This window comes from Protopterus annectens, chromosome 15.part0 (genome assembly GCF_019279795.1).
Source record: "Protopterus annectens isolate FY-2018-M chromosome 15.part0, PAN1.0, whole genome shotgun sequence".
Taxonomy (NCBI): domain Eukaryota; kingdom Metazoa; phylum Chordata; order Ceratodontiformes; family Protopteridae; genus Protopterus; species Protopterus annectens.
This window is the reverse complement of record NC_056749.1, coordinates 338,395,529-338,413,043: the sequence shown is the minus strand read 5'-3', so window position 1 is coordinate 338,413,043 and position 17,515 is coordinate 338,395,529.

Genomic DNA, 17,515 nt, shown 5'->3' with positions numbered 1-17,515 from the left:
GCAAAAAATACACATAAATACACAAAATCATACTCAGAGGCTCTAAATAAAAACCTGCAAAAGCATCAGAGAACTCCACAGCAGAGACCCAACCAACCTGCACTTCCCATCACAAACCAGACAACACATTCAACACAAAATCAGTGTGCCTCACAATCACAGCCCTTAAGGCGAAATAACATACCCAACACACTAGTAATAGGTGACTCTATAGTCAGGCACACTGACGTCCTACTCACTAAGCTGGACAAGCAGAAGGTTACTGTTAGCTGCCTGTCGGGAGCCAGAATCCGCCACATAACACAAGCACTCAGGTCACTCCAGAACAAGTACAAATATGACTCTGTCATTGTTCATGTTGGTGTGAATGACCTGAGATATACCTCCCTGGATGACATGAAATGAAACATGGAAGAGCTCTCTGATCATGCAGCCCAGGCTGGTATGACCCTGACCCTGAGTAGCATCCTGCCCTCACCAAGAATGAAACTTCAGTATAAAGAAAAAATTATCAATTTCAACAATTGGCTAAGCTTCTGGTGTCATTCAAAGGGGATCCAGTGTCTGTCAGCCTGGGGTGACATGCTCGATAAGCTGCATTGCTTCACAAGAGACGGCTTGCACATGTCACCCCTAGGCTTTCGAATACTGGCTAAGGCTCTTGCTGCCCCCATGGTGCCTTTTTTAGGCAAGGCTCAAAAGTCAAACCCACCTCCGTAAACAGCACAATTAACAAAAAACTGAGGGTTATGCTACTTAATGTCAGGAGTTTAAATCTCAGAATGCACGCTCTCGAAGCACTCCTCAGTATGGAGAATGTCCACATCTGTGCAGTAACTGAAACCTGGTTCAAGGCTCCAGAGAGCACCCCTGCACTACTGGGCTACAACTCATACCACACGTTTCGGCCACAGAACATAGACCAAAACACAAAAGGAGGGGGTATATCCATATTCATCAAGGATACCTACACCTCTAGGTTAGTGGCACAGCATGATACCTCTGAGATCACCCATGTGCAACTAACATCGGGCATATCTGCAATGCAAATTGTGGCATGCTGCAGATCACTCTCCACCTTTCTGGAGACAGTGGAAAACATGAAGGTCCTACCAAACACCCTGATATTGGGCGATTTCAATTACCCTACCATTCACTGGGAAAACTACTCGAGTACAAATTCCCAGGCCCAGCGCTTCCTGGAATTCATCAACTCAAACACCCTGGATCAGCTGGTAAACTCCTCTAACAGAGATGAAAACATATTGGACCTGGTCATCACCAACATGGGTGACAAGTGTTCCACACCGGATGTCAACCCATCACTGGTTAGATCAGACCATAAACTAAACACTCTGGATGTCCACACCGCACCACAACCCCCAACTAAGGAAACCACAGTAAAAAAACTTTCTAAAGCAAACTTCACCTTACTTAAGACAGGGGTGGTATATTTCACACACCCCACGCTAAAGGATAACGCTGCCCAAGATGCAGAAACCTTTACAAATGCACTCTATGAGCACCTGCAAGGATGCATAGATTGTGCCATCCCTAGCAAAACCAAGACATACTCCTCTAAGAGAAGGAAACCAGTTTGGTGGACCCCTGCAATAAACAGGCTATACAATAGAAGGAGGAAACTAGTTTAGAAAAAAAGCAAATCCCAAGAAGGAAAGCCATCCCTGATCGGTAAGAAACTAAGGTCGCTCATGAAATCATCCAAGGCTAACTTCGAAAGAAAAATAGCCAAAGATTCAAAAGATAACCACAAAGCCTTCTTTAGCTATGTTAAGAATCTAAGTGGCAACTCACAGATATGCACTGAGCTAGTGCAAAATAGCACAAAATATACTGAACCTACTGATATTGTCAACATCCTAGCAGATAGATTCAGTGCAAACCTCACCCCCCTCTCACCTCCAAAAGGGCCCACAGCAATACCGGAAATGTGTAGTGTCCCAAAAATCACAAACACACAGGTGAAAACAGCCCTTTCAAAAGCCAAAAACACAGCATCAATGGGACCAGATGGTGTCCCAGGCTGCATCTTGCATGAACTACAGAACGAACTAACCCCCCCCACCTAAACATGCTGTTCAACCTCAGCTTCTCCACAGGCTATGTGCCCATAGAATGGCACACAGCAACGGTTATTCCTCTCCAGAAAGGAGGTTCCACAACTGACCCTGGTAACTATCAACCCATAAGCCTGGTCTGCAAAGCTATGGAGCACATCATCATGCAACTCATTAACAAATACATTGGGAACCTCCAACACTTGACCTAATCCAGTTTGGCTTTGTTAAGGGCAAATCATGCCTACTAAACCTGGTTGACTTCTTCAAGACAGTCACCAAGGCCATAGACGAGGGAAAGGTGGTTCACACCGCCTACCTTGACCTCGCCAAAGCTTTTGATACCATTCCCCACTCGGGTATTACAGAAAAACTCACCAGCCTGAGCATAAACCCCTACATCATGAGATGAATTGCTAACTGGCTTACAGACAGAGCTCACACGGTAAGAATAGTGGACTCCAGGTCCGACTCTAAACCAGTTACAAGTGGTGTCTCGCAAGGCTCGATCCTGGGACCCCTACTGTTCAGCATATACTTCTCAGAAGTTCAGGCAAACACAGGAGGACTATGGCTAACCAAGTTCCCTGATGACTGCAAACTGGGAGCCATAACTGACTCTCTGGCTGACATGGACATCCTCCAAAAGGGCGTCACTGAGACAGACACCTGGTGTCAAAGTCATGGCCTGAACTAAATGCCAAAAAATGCATAGTCATCCCATTTGGGAAAAACAAAGTGCCCACGAATTACCACGTAGGTGGCAGCCCCCTTAATACAGAAGAGGTAATAAGAGATCTGGGGACTGAGGTAGATAGTAATCTCGCCTTTGACGATCATATTGCCAAAGTAGTTAGGAAATCCTTCTATGTGGACAATCTAATTACTAAAGGGTTCGCATCTAGAAATAAAGAGGTTATAGTGCCCCTCTACTCATCACTCATTAGATCCATCAATGCCACATTTGGGATGTACCTCACAAGACACTTCCAACAGCTGGAAAGACCACAAAAGTACTTTGCCAAAAGGATTACTGGCCTCAAACATATGTCCTATGCAGCCCGACTGAAAAAAACTCTGGCTGTACTCAGTGGCATATCGCTTACTCAGAGGTGATCTCTGCCTAACTTACAAAGCCATGTCCAACTCAGATTTGATGGACATGCTCCACCTAAAGAAATCCAAGTTAATGTGAACCACGCGCTCTAGTGAGGTAAACCTCACCACAACAATAAATAAAACATGCTGGAGGGATAGATTCCTGTCACAGACACTCCCCATCATCATCCCCCTTTTTCCCATTTTCTAAATGGGGTTGAGGCATCTTCTTAAATGTCGCCATCTCTGTCGATTCAATGCCACACTCCTGCCTTCTTTAACACTCATGCCTGACTGTCATAGATCTTCCTTTACACAATCCATCCACTTGTATTCTGGGCATCATTGTTTCCTCTTACCTTCTTCCTGTCTGTCCCAAATCTTCTTTACCAGATTTTTCTGCACATGTCCAAACCACCGTACTCTGTTCTCTCTGATCTTGTCTGCAGTTGGAGCTGCTTTGGCTTCTGCTCTTATGTCCTCATTTCTTCATCTGTCTCTCAGTGTGCATCCTACCACTCTTCTCAGGCACTTGATCTCCATCACCTCTAGCTTCTTCATCTGCTCTGCCTTTACTGCCCAGGTTTCTGTACCATACAGTGGTACTTGTCACACCACTGTCTTGTACTCCTTACTTTTCAGCTTCTTTGGCATTCTTCTGTCATAGACTACACCTGAGAACTCTATACCATTTGGCTGCAGCCTCTCTGATTCTAGCTTTTAGCTCTTCATTCAAACTTCCCTTCTCCTCTACCACTCCTCCCACATACTTGGTTATTTGCCTGTTACATTATCTTCCCTTCTATCTCAATTCTCACCTGCTTCTGACTTCCACAATTGGCTGCCATTACCACCGCCTTATCTGTGTTTAGTTTCATCCCGTGTGCCTTCTGTTTTTCATTCTATTCCCCTGCCCTTTACTGAAGTTCTTGCTCACAGTCTGCCTGTAATGGCACATTGTCTCCATACAGTAACTTTATTGATGTGTCCCCCTCATCTGTCTGCTAATATAGTCCATCACTAGTATGAACAGGTGAACCCTGGTATACACCAACACCCACTGGGAAACCCTCTGTGAGGCTGAACACTATTTGTACTTGAGTCATTGGGTCCTTGTACATAGCCTGCACTAATTTTACCAATGTTTCCAGGACTTCAGACCACTGCAGTACTGCCCAGATCAGCTTTCTTGGGACCTTGTCATATGCTTCTTCCATGTCTAGGAATGCTTAGTTGGACTCTTTCCTCATCTGTAGCTTCTTCTCAACTGTCTGTGTCACTGCAAATATCGGGTCAGTTGTGTTGCTTCCTGATCTGAATCTGAACTGCTCATCTCCCATCTTACATTCTGCTACTCTGTGTATCCATTTATCAGTCACCCTCTTGAGAACTTTCTTGCAATGTGATAGGAATTTGATGCCTCTATACTGCCCACATTTGTAGATGTTCCCTTTGTTCTTGACCACTGGCACACGTATGCTTATTCTCTAGTCCTCTGGGATACGCCTTTCTCTCCACACTGCTATGAGTACCCTCAAGGGCCATTTCTCCCTTAACTCACTCAACATCTGCTGTGACCTCATCTGAGCCTGCTGCTTTCCCTGACTTCATCTTTCTTAGTGCTGTTCTTACATCTTCTAGGGTGACTCCTCCTCTTCTCTCATCGTAGGCTGTTTTTGGGGCTGTACAGCTTCTGTGGGGGTTTCTTCATTCAGAAGTTCCTGGAAATACTCCTTCCATCTGCCTTTGATGTCCTGTGGACTGGTAAGCAGGTTGTTGCTGGCATCCCTTATGAAGGGTGTCTGACTTCTTTATCTTTCTGTCTTTGCCTTGCTACCTGATATAGTTTCATTGCACCACCTACTGAGTCATTTTCCAGAAGTTAGTAGCCAGCCAGTATTTCTTCCTAACCTTGTCAATCTTTTCTAACTCACATTTTTCCTGCACTCCTCCTTTCTTTTGATCACTTCCTGGACTTCTGCATTCCACCACCAGGTTTCCTTATGTACCTTATTTCCGTACCTGGCTTGGTCACATATCTATTCTATAGTCCTAACAGATGCTATTTTGAGGCTCTCCCATTCTTCTCCAACTCTACCTATTTCCACCTCTTCTAGGAGTGCTAGAGCCATGACTAATACCTTGAACTGTTGCACTTTCTCTCCAGTCAACTCCCAGGTCTTCAGCCTGGTCTCTATTGACCTCAGAGCTTTAGATCCTTCTCTGACCACTGCTTGCAGCTGATTGTGGCAATCAGTGGTTTATGTTGTGGGCCGACTGTTTTATTGGGGATGACTTTGCAATCATGGATTTTACCCCAGTCCCTTTTCCTTTCTAGGAGGAAGTCTACCTGAGCTGCACATTGGCTAATCTTGTATGTGATCTTGTGACTGCCTGTCTTTCTGAACCATGTGTTGGCAGCTATCAAGCCATTTGCCAAACAGAAGTCTAGAATGGCTTTGCCTTCTTTATTCCTGTTGCCCCACCCATGTGGACCCAGACATTCCTCATATCCTGTTCTGTCCATCTGTCTGTCCCAATATGTGGATTCAAGTCACCCATTATCAACACCAGTTCAAGTTGCCCTGCTTTATCTAGTAAGTCCTGCAGCTACTGTCTGAATGCACTGTTTTCCTTACTGTCACAACCCTTTACAACATCGAGTGGCTAGCCTTGCCATGGTGCCCTGTCTTTGATCTGTGTTCTCCTATCCTGAGGATACTTTGCACCACAGTAGATACCCAAAGCATTTGGTATGTACAACTCTTCCCCCATAGGGCGCCATGTACAGCCCTTGCTGCTACCCACAGCTCCATTCATTGTTAAGTTTTGAGATGGAAAAACTCAGCATGTTTTTCAAAGGTTGGAAGAACCCCACAGACACAGATGGAGAGTATGCAAACTCCAGACAGGCATTGGTTGAAGGTCGGGATTGAACCTTGTGCATGGGAGGCAAAGACATTAACCATTATCCCAACTAGTCTATGTCCACACACACACACACACACACACACACACACACACACACACACACACACACACGCCCTGAACTTTATCCCTGACTCTCAAAAAAATGTTTGCAGGTTTATTTCAAAGTGATAAAATTTTTCAATTTTTTACTGTGTGAAAAACATTGCATATTATTTTGCACTCTTAATTGATTTATTTTTAAGGTTAGGTGAGATAAAATGATTGTGAGGGTTCCTTTGCAAATTTCATTGTTTCATATACTTATTATTCACTTGTGAAACATTCCCCTGAATTTTCCTTCCATACCACTTTGCACCAGAGTTGTAGCTAGGAGGTTAGGCTGCTTAGTGTCCCAAACAATAATGCACCCATTCTGCATCCATCTCAGGTCCTTGAGGTTGATAGCAAAGAAATAAAACATTTAAGATGTTTCAGTTGATAATGACGAGTTAAAAGTCCTGTGAGACTTAAGAACATAAAATCTTCATCAGAGACAAAATCATTAGCTACGTGCATGTGTGTGTGTGTATACATATACATATATGATACACACACATTTATACATATGATGAACTATCTGATTTATTATTGTGTATGCTTCTTTGCTACTTGTAGGGACTAATTGGAACTTAAACTAGAGTGTAAAATATACCCTTACGGCTGTTATTAGGGTTAGTTATCCCTTCCTCCACACTTGCCATAGTTTTGGTTTTGTACTTTTTAGTGGGATTCTGAGTTATATTATTCAATATGTATAACTGTAATCTAACCAAAATTTCAAGCACGAGAAAAATCATCATATTCATCATGAATAAAGCAATACAATGGAGAACATGCTTCCAAAGCTTCTTAAATACGTGTGTACTTACAGTTTGTCAGAACTGGTTCATATCATGATGTCTCAGTAATTAAAGCTTTTGCTTCACAGCTACTGAGTTTAGTGCTGTTTTCTGGTTGTAGCCTGTATGGGGTCTGCATGCTGTCAGGTATCTCAATGTTCACACACACACAGATATATCTATATATATATATATATATTGTTTGTGTCTTTCGGCTTTTCCCAGTTAGGGGTCGCCACAGCGGAACTCCGGTCCGCTAATGATTGGCAGTTGATTTTTACGTACCGATTTGCCAGGCCTGACACACAACCTTCAACGAAGGTACGCCCATTCACACATGTCTCCACGCAGAAGACGCTCTAGCTGAAAATCGAACCGGACAGCGTCTTACTGTGAGGCGATAATGCTACCGCAGCACCACCGGATAATAGATATAGAGTACTTAACAGGGCCCACCTCCGAAATCAAGCAGAATCCTGTGTAATAAACCTTATGTAAATTTACATTTAGCTATCCAATTATCAAGACTAGCCTTAAAATCGACTTCATTTTATGTATCTCAGACCTGTTTATAACAAATACATTTATATTGGTCTGTCTTTCTAAATGTAAACCTAGCTTTGTATTTAAATGTATATTGATGACAGTGCAATTTTACAATAAAGGCTTATGCACTTTTTGTATTTTAGCATTGCTCATTGTTTGCGCTTGATTCACTGTTACTTCATGTTTTTGTTCTTAGGTACTCTATATGAGTGGTCATATTATTGGCCCTAGGTGGAGACTAGATTTGATCAGAATTGATCAGTGTTCTACCCATGTTAACAAATTCATTTAATAAATAAATAAGTAAATAAAAGCCAGACAAAGGAGTGCCTACAGTGTAACTTATTCCATAGGCCAGGAATACATTCATTTAGAAAATCATCCCTCCAGTGAATGCTGTTCATTTACTGTTGCAAGTTTAGATCTCTATTATAGGTATCTGTATAGCCGGTACATTTTTAAAGAAATAGGAGGTCAAGTAGGACTGAATCTTTAACGGCTGAAAAAGTGAGAACAAGATCACTTTGGAGCATCTAGTAACTACTAAGTATAAGGATAGTCATGCTACTCTGTCAGGATTATTTACAGGTTTTAAGGGCTTTAATATTTTGGGGGAAATCATGGGTCTTTTTCTAGTTGAGCAACATGATTGGATCTTACATACCTAAGGGAGAATTGTATTCTTTGTTGGGTCTGATAAGGGAAGAATACAATGGTAAGACAACATTAGATTTTGAAGATACTCTCTTCAAAATTAAATAAGCCTGGTATGTCTTGACTATGGTTGAAACATGGTAACTGAATGAAAGAGAGCCCAAGTTTCTTATGACTGTATCTGGTTGAGGAAAAGTGCCAATACTAACATATGAGGACATATGAGGCAGGAACAGCTTTTTTTGAAGAAAGGTAACATACAGAACACCTTTTTGCATTTAGCTTGAGACTATTTTCATTACACCTTTTATGTGTATATTGTAGTTCTTTTAGAAGCAGTTTAATGACAGTTTACAAAGCTTTGCTGTCAACATTAAACTTCTTTAACCACAAACCAGTGATACTCGTTTTGATGTCTGCAAAATAAACACCCAGTGTGGCAGTGTCTATATGCTACTCCAATAAATACAAGTTTATGTTTAGAGATGGTACCAGCAACTTTCAGTTTTGGGGATAAGTTGGATAGCCATGGTGAAATACATGGGATAATGCAAAGGTTTACATTAAGTTTTTCTAACTTTTCAGTAATACCAGCAATGACACTAGCTGGGCAAATATGGTAAATATCAGCTACCGAATTAAATGGAACATATGGGATTATTATCATTTTAAAATAATTCTAACATATGTCTATATTAAGCTTTTTATTACTTGTTTTTGTATTACTGCTGCACAGGTTAAAACAGCACTGTCCAAGGCCAAAAATACAGCTTCTATGGGATCTGACAATATCCCTGGCTGTGTTCTACATGAACTACAGAGTGAACTGGAACCTCACCTGTGTGCCCTGTTCAATCACAGCCTCACCTCAGGCTTTGTCCATACCGAATGGCGCACTGCTACAGTCATCCCTCTCCACAAAGGAGGAGTGACTACAGACCCTGGGAACTATCACCCCATTAGTCTGACAAGTCTGATATGCAAAACTATGGAACGCATCATCATACACCTAATAAACAAATATATAGGGAACCTTCAAACTCTGGATCCCATACAGTTTGGTTTTGTGAAGGGTAGATCATGCCTGCTCACCCTGGTCGACTTCTTTGAGTCAGTCACCAGAGCTGTGGATGAAGGCAAGGTGGTTCATACAGCCTACATTGATCTGACCAAGGCCTTTGATACAATTCCCCACTCAGAAATCTTAGAAACACTCACTAAGCTAGGCATCAATCCCTATATCACTAGGTGGATTGCAAACTGGCTCACAGATAAAACCCACAGTGTGAAAGTAACTGACTACAAGTCAGACTGTTGATCAGTTGTGTTTACATTTTTAAAGAAATAGGAGGCCAAATAGGACTGAGTCTTTAATGGCTGAAAAAGTTAGAACAGGATCACCTTGGAGCTTCTAGTAGCTACTAAGTAGAGTCTTATTTAATTTTGAAAAGAGTTGCAAACTGGCTCACAGTTAGAACCCAGAGTGTGAATGTAGCTGTCTCCAAGTCAGACTGTCGACCAGTCACGAGTGGAGTCCCACAGGGTTCAGTCCGGGTCCTCTCCTGCTTGGTATCTACTTCTCTGAAGTCTAGGCCAACACAAAGGGACTCTGGCTGACAAAGTTTGCAGATGATTGCAAGTTGGCAATTATAATTAACTCCCCAAGTAATAATGACATCCTACAGAAAGACCTCGCTGAGACCAATGACTGGTGTCAGAACCATGGCCTTAAGCTCAATGGCAAAAAATGTTATCATCCCCTTTGGGAAAAACCCGGTTCCCATGAATTACCATGTCGATGGTAGTCCACTGAACAAAGAAGGTGTCGTGAGAGATCTGGGAACACAGGTTGACAGCAACCTCTCTTATGACCACCATATTGCCACTGTGGTCAGAAATTCCTTCTATGTGGCATATCTCATTACTAAGGATGTTGCACAGAGGAAGAAAGAGGTCAGTCTCCCTCTACTCCTCCGTCATTAGGTCAATCATTGAGTACAATGCCTTATTTAGCATGTACCTCACTAGACACCTACAACAACTGGAGAGGCCTTAAACCCTTGTCCTATATGGACAGACTCAAAAATCTCCAACTATTCTCTGTCTCATATCGCCTACTTAGAGGCGATCTCTGCTTGACTTACAAAGCCATGTCTGACCCAGCTCTGTTAGAAAAGCTACATCTAAAGAAATCCCAATCCCTCCGCACTATATGCTCTAGAGGCCTCAACCTCATTACCACAATCAACAGAACAAGCTGGAGGGACAAGTTCATAACCCAGAGACTGCCCATGCTATGGAATAGACTTCCCATACATGTCAAGCAGAGCACCTCACAGGCCCTCTTCAAGAGAAATCTTGATGAGTGGATGGGAAATAGAAAATTAACCCAGAGGATCACTCCAGTGGCTCTACTTGACAGAGACACTGGGAACTAAGGTTGGGTGGCAAGATGTCAGGGTAATCCTATGGGCTAGGCTTCTAAAGGCTCCAATGCCATTAGCCTAGTACACACCTATGAGCCTATGAAAATATTGTTATGAAATTAGGTGATTTGAAAAGTGTGATAAAATGGATAATCAGTGATTTAGTTGGCATAGGACATTTATACCATGGCTATGGACACAAGTGTTTGAAACTTCACCACTATGGACATTACACTTCAGGATGATGAAAGACCGTATACATATGTTATAGGCTATTATTTGGTTTTATATCAAGTACATTGTATTTGCAGATTGCATATGGTGAGATTATATTTATTTATTTGTTCGTTTGTTTATTGGTATCATTATTTTCATATGTCTTTTTTGGCAAATGTGTACTTGTATTCTTTTTTTTTTTTAAATGTATTCCTTATAAGACCATATGATTTAAACAGTAGTTCAAAACATGCAATTATTGAATTACTGATAAAGAATTTTGTTGACATAGAACTTTTTATACACTGACTATGGAAACATAAGACTAAAATGTCAACACTTTTAACATAACAGTAGAGGTTGACACAAAACCTGATATATAACTATGTTTATTGCCTGGATACATGCTAGCAATAAAAGTAATGGGACGTTGAATGGGAAGAATACAATTTTCTTTTGGTACCTTTATTTAAAAATATATTTTGCAGGGGGCTAATGTATGTTTCTATTCCGATTTTTGAAAATATTTGTTATAAAATCAGATTATTTCAGCAGTGAGACAGATTGTCGAATAAAATACCAGAAATAAATGCCAGCTCAAAGTCAACAGTTTATTGTTAGCGCTTTTGTTCGCTCACAATGAAGGAACTTTTTCAGACATCAAAGTGCAGTACTGAACAATTTAAATACCACAGTTAATTATGAAATCATAACCCCTCCCAAGCACAAATGTTGTTGTTGTTTTGTCTTTTGGCTTTTCCCGGTTAGGGGTTGCCACAGTGGAACTCCGGTCCGCTAATGATTGGCAGTTGATTTTTACATACCGGCGTGCCAGGCCTGATGCACAGCCTTCAACTAAGGTACACCCATTCACGCATGTCTCCATGCAGAAGACGGTCTAGCTGAGAATCGAACCGAACAGCGTCTTACTGTGAGGCGACAACGCTACGGCAGCACCACCACCACGGGTATTCTCTCAAGCACAAATACCACCCCTAAAAACCATTTAAAGAAATATATACAATAGATGAGAATGCATATAATAAAATATATATGTATGTATGTATATATATCTATATCTATATATATATATATATATATATATATATATATATATATATATATATATATATATATATATATATATATATATATATACATTAAAATTCACATACTGAAAAAATAAAAAAAAACATTTATATCACTGTCAGTATTTCTATCTGATTAAAAATTTAAATTTTAAGACACATTTTAAAGAACAAGTGTCATTTAAGCCAGGGTAGTAAAAAGCATTAGTCTTCAATTGCCAAAATAATTCCCTCTCCTCAAGCCTTGATGACCACGGTTCCGCCCCAGGCTAACTTCTGCTTTTTCAACAATAGTGTAGTGGAAGCAATGATCAGCTTGTTCCAATATGTGTCTTGCTATAGCATTATTTTTATCCTGTTTGCTGATGGCATACTGATGCTCATAAATCCTTTGTTTAAAATGCCTCTCCGTCTTTCAAATGTAGAATACAGGGCATTGTTGGCATCTTGCTAGATAAATAACTCCCTTTGTGTTACAATCATATTTCCCTGACAAGGTAAATCTCATGTTTCCGATATTCACTGAACACGTTATTTCTACATTTTTACATAAAGGGCATCTGCCACACTTTTTCTTGTCCTGGTTGTGAACATGGGGCCTAATTTCTTTATTTACTAATGCTTTCAAGTTAAAACCTTTTCTAAAAATGATCCTTGGCTTTAGTCCAAGTTTGTTCCTTAAATTACTGTCATCATTTATCAGGGCCCAGTTTTTATGTTCCTGAGGTCGATGGCATCAGTAGAAAAAGTTGTTAGAAAGATGATTTTATAATCAATTTTCTCAGTAGTTTCACGCACTCTGTATGTAAATATGTAGAAATAACCTGTTCAATGAATATAGGAACATGAAATGTACCTTGTCAGGGAAATATGATTGTAACAGACTGATGAATCCCACACAAATACACTCTATAAGCACTTACACGAGAGCATGGATCTTGCTATTCCAAACAGAACCAAGATGCTATCCTCCAAAAAAAGGAAGCCAATCTGGTGGTCCCCTGCCATAAACAAACCATACAACAGAAGGAAAAAGAGAGTAAAATCCCGTGAGTGGAGGAGCTTCCTGGTCAGGCTCAGTAAGAAGCTGAGAGCCATCCCTTATAAGCTCCTCCAAAGCTAGCTGTAAAAACAAAATTGCCACTGATTCTATAGATATCTCAAGAATCTCAATGGCAACACCCAGATCTGCTCTGAGTTACAGCACAACAGCATGAAATTTACAGAAACAACTGATATTGCCAACATCCTGGCAGATAGTTTCAGTGCTAACTTTACTCCCCTGTCATCCCCTAAAGGGCCCATATCTATACAGGAAGAATGCAGAGTCCCTGTAATTACATCTATGTAGGTAAAAGCTGCACTCTCTAAAACCAAAAACACAGCATCTATGGGACCGGACAACATCCCAGGCTGCGTTTTACACAAACTTCAGAATGAACTGGCTCCCCACCTAAGCACCATGTTCGGTCATAGTCTCACGTCAGGCTTTGTGCCCAATGAATGGTGCACAGCAAAAGTTATCCCATTCCACAAAGGTGGAGCCACCACTGATCCTGGGAGCTATCGCCCTATTAACCTGATGAGCCTGGTCTGCAAAGCCATGGAATGTATCATCATGGAACTCATAAAGACATTGGTAACCTCCAAACTCGTTACCCTACCCAGTTTGAGTTTGTGAAAGGCAGATCATGCCTTTTGAACCTGATCGACTTCTTTGATTCAGTCACCAAAGCTGTAGATGATGGTAAGGTGGTTCACACAGCATATCTTGACCTTGCCAAGGCTTTTGACACCATTCCCCCATTCCCCCATTCTGGAATTATAGCTAAACTCACTAAACTAGGTATAAATGCATATGTCACAAGATGGGTTGCTAACTGGCTCACTAACAAAACCCACACTGTAAAACTTGCAGACGTCAAATCTGACTTCATACCAGTGGCATGTGGAGTACCACAGGGTTCAGTCTTGGGACCTCTCCTGTTTGGTATCTACTTCTCTGTAGTACAGGCTAACACAGAAGGCCTCTGGCTAATGAAGTTCGCAGATGACTGCAAACTAGGAGCCATAGTTGAGTCCCTAAATGATCTGGACATCCTACAGAAGGGCCTCACTGAGACAGATGCCTGCTGTCAGAGACATGGCATCAAGCTCAGTGCTAAAAAGTGCATTGTTATCCCCTTTGGTAAAAACTCTGTACCCATGAACTACAACATAAACGGCAGTCTACTTAATGCCGAATGTGTGATGAGACCTTGGGAGCCAGGTGGACAGTAGTCTCTCCTTTGATAACCACATCGCCACAGTAGTCAGGAAATCCTTCTATGTGGCACACCTCATCACAAAAGGGTTCTCATCCAGGAAAAAAGAGGTCATTGTTTCCCTGTACTCAGCATTCATCAAACAGATGCCCTACACTGACCATCTCAAAAAACTCCAGCTTTACTCTGTAGCATATCGCCTACTCAGAGGAGATCTCTGCCTAACATATAAAGCTATGTTAAACCCAGAGTTGTTGGACATGCTACACCTAAAGAAATCCCAATCCCTCTGAGCTACATGCTCTAGGGACCTAAACCTTGTCACCACAATAAACAGGACATGCTGGAGGGATAGATTCCTGTCCCAGAGACTTCCTATACTCTGGAACAAGCTACCCATCTATGTCAAGCAAAGTTCCTCATTAGTACTCTACAAGAAAAATCTTGATGAGTGGATGGAAAATAGGAAATCCACTCTGGGGATCACTTCTGTGGCTCTTCTCGACAGGAGCACAGGAAATTAACTTTCTTGGGTGGCATAAGACAGGGAACCTTGTTGGCTAAGCTTATTTAGGCCCTTGGGCAGATAGCCTAGTACCTACCTATGAACCTATAAAGAAGATGCAGTTGAGCAGAGATGTGGTAGGTTGATGGGATGTAAGAAAGTGAATAAGGGAAGGACAGGAGTAGTGGTAGCAGTAGCAGTAGTAGTGAAACGCAGCCCTAAGTAAAGTTTGAAGTAGTTGACTAAGGAGTAGATAGATTGCATCAACAGTATAAGAGAGGAAGGTGACTTACTGATGGGGACATTTCAGTGTAGTCCTACAGCAACATAAAGATAGGTTGAGTAACAAGCAGAAATTTAATGTAATATGTCAGGAGTATCATGGGCATGGAATGGTGAGAGATTGGGAACTGGGGAAGGAATGAAGGATATATATTTTCTGTGGGTGAAAAGAGGCAAGTGAGTAGGCTAGATAGATTATTTACAGGGTATAGTAATATGGTGGGTATATATGAAAAGTATTAATTGTTGTGCTCTGCAAATAAAGCTGGAAGCAAGCTAGAGGTGAAATGTAGCCCGCTTATGGGATGTAGTGCAGGTGGCGTGATTAAAGGAGATGATATGGCAGATGATGGAGAGAATTTAGGAAGGATATTATGTATGGATTAAGGAATGAAATGGAATTAAAAGTGCATGGAGGGGAAGAATTGCGTCAGAAAGACGTGTGGCAAAACTGGTTAAGGAAGCTAAGCTGATCGGTTAACATTTTGGAAAAATATAGAGTGCTAATGAAAACATAAATATCATTGCAGAGATCTTAAAGATAAAAACACACTGTGAACAAGCACCAACAATTCACTCAGCTCGATGAAGAAATAAATATAAAAAGCCGTTCTTATTCACTTTAATACCAAACAAAATAAAATGTAGAGATAAGTGGATGATATTGATGGGCTTGGGACTCAGATAAAGAAATAGAATTATAAAATGAAAATGGAAATAGATTAAAGGGGTGAAAAATAATGGACAGTGAGGAAATTCATTTTATTGACCTTGCTGGAAGTTAAAATACCAGAAGAAGAAAGTGTAGGTTAAGGAAATTAAACAACGCAATATGGAATAATTTCATAAGATGAAGGACTTCAGTGATGAGTTACAGGCTTTTTTCATGACAAACTATATATTAGGAGTGATTGTAGAAAGGTGAGATTTAGGCAGTTAAAATGACTGATACTCAAAAAGAGATTAGTGGTGAGGTTGAGGTAGTTGAGGTAGTAGATGTAATCTAGTATTTAGAGTAAAATAAATCTGAGTACTAGATGATAACCAAAATATTTTTAAAAGACAGTAGAATTACAATTGAAAGAATGTTTAATGAAATGTTTGTAGTGGAGGAATGACTTTGATGGTGCTATATATATATATATATATATATATATATATATATATATATATATATATATATATATATATAAACTGTAGGGAAGGTGAAGAAGTAGTTTTCTAGCAACCACTGACCAATTTTATTGTGTACAAAGCAAAGGCAAACATTTTTCCTAAGATCTTGGTAAAATGGCTGGACCATTTCCTTCTATTTAAAATTTTAGATGTAGTTATTTGTATGCTAGGGCATCAGATGATCATTACAGGACTGTGCTTAATTTTGAATAAGGGAGATACTGAAAGCATTTCATCACATATGTTGGGAATTTTTGTTTTATGCATTAAGGTGATTTGTAGATTGTGAAATGTGGTTACAAATGGTGTTAAGCACCACCTAATAGTATTTGGGTTAGAATTTTGATTACTGAAGGGAAGGTAGACAAGGATATATTATTACAGGATGGAACAAGGCAAATATGTTCTGCAAATACATTTTTTCTCAAAGGAATAGACTGTCATGTACAAAGCCTGAGGGTGCTGTTGAAGGCTAGCACTATTTCTGGAAGCAATTGCTTTGTATGTGGTTGTCTGGCACTGTTGGAGAGAGAACAGTGGCAGTTACCACAGTACTGGGAACATTCAGGAAGTTTGTAATGAATTTGGGTTACAGTTGCACCCATGAAAGTTAGTGGACATTAAAATAGAAGGAGAGACCAAGGAAGAGTAGGCATGCCATAGACAGATGGAAATGACATTTACTCAGGAAAAATTAGCATGGTACCTTAGAAACCACAACTCAATGAAATGAGAAGATGTGAAACATAAGATGGGTAGTTTGTTGGATAGATGGCATGCAAAAGTGATAGGTTAAAGTAGAGGGAAATTTGGTTAGAATATTGATTTGATTTCAAGAAGGCATGTATAGAAAAATTTAAAAAAATAAGGTACTCCAGGGATCCAGAAAATGTATCACAGGGTTTTGTGAAAAGTAAAGGAAAAGAAAGAAAGAAAAAAATAATTTCTAGGGTCAGGATGAAGGCAGATAGGAAAGAATGAGGGTGGGCTTCCTAGACTTCAGAAGATGTATGCAAGCCAATGATTTTGCTCAATAGTTCAGGGGATATGAGAATAAAAGCCTTAAATGTGTTTTGTGGAAAGCAGTAGGCAGAAAGGATCAGCGGATTTTTTAATGAAATGGAAAAAGTCACTGATGAGGTAGTTTTTAGATTGTTATGCAGAAAAGAGTGGTTGAGTTAAAAGTGCTACGGCTTTATAGCCTCGGATCAGAAGAGAGAAATGATTCTTGGAAGATGAAACTCTGGATTTGAGATTATTTTGGGGTGGTGAGGCTGAAAGATGTTTTGAAAAGGTTGTAAACACTCTCTCTAAGGCCAAAAACACAGCACAAATGGGACCTGATAACATCCCAGGCTGTGTCCTACATGGGC